Below are 1,050 nucleotides of genomic sequence, written 5' to 3'. Positions count from 1 at the left end.
CGCTGCCTCACTATAATAAAATATCCCAGCAGATCTGATGGCATTCTGAAAGATAAAAAAAAAATTATTATCAACTTCCTCGTGACAGCTGCTACTTTACAATTCCTAAAACATGTGTAAGTGTGTCTTTGTATGTGTGTGTACGTGTGTATGTGTATGTTTGTGTATGTGTATATGCGTATGTGTGAAGGTGTATGTGTATGCGTATATTATGTGTATGTGTGTATGTGTACATAATGTGTGTGTATATGTACGTGTATGTTTGTATGCGTTTGTGCGTATGTGTGTATATGTATGTGTGAGTATGTGTATGTGCTAATATGTGTATGTGTATGTGTGTATGTGTATGTGTGTATGTGTATGTGTGTATGTGTATGTGTGTATGTATATGCGTGCGTATGTGTGTATGTATATCTGTGTGTACGTGTATGAGTCCGTATGTGTGTATCTGTGTGTATGTGTAGGTGTGTATCTGTGCGTAAGTGTAGGTGTGTGTTTGTGTGTATTAGTGTATGTGTATGTGTGCGTATGTGTGTATGTGTACTAGTATGTGTGTATATGTATGTATGTGTAAGTGTATGATATGTACGTGTATGGTGTGTATGTCTATATGTGCGTATGTATGTGTATGTGTGATTGTGTATGTGTATGTGTGATTGTGTACGGGTATGTGTCAGTATGTGTGTATGTGTATGTGTGTATGTGTATGTTTGTATATGTACTAGTATGTGTGTATGTGTGTATGTGTGTATGTCTATATATGTATGTGTATATGAGAAAGGTATGTATCTGCATGTGTGTGTATGTGTATGAGTGCGTATGTGTGTGTATGTATGCGGAAGAGACGGAGCGACAAAGCCTGGAGTGTTACAGAGGTGGTAGACAAAATAAATGCTCCTAAGTGTACCTAGTTGGTACCTCTACAAAATACACTATTAACACTGAAACAGATATGTATTCATACATGTACACGCATGACACACACACACATACACACACATACACACACACATACTTACATATATACATACATATTTACACACACACACA

Source organism: Aplysia californica, unplaced genomic scaffold, assembly GCF_000002075.1.
Source record: "Aplysia californica isolate F4 #8 unplaced genomic scaffold, AplCal3.0 scaffold00329, whole genome shotgun sequence".
Lineage (NCBI taxonomy): Eukaryota > Metazoa > Mollusca > Gastropoda > Aplysiida > Aplysiidae > Aplysia > Aplysia californica.
This window is presented reverse-complemented; position numbering follows the sequence as displayed.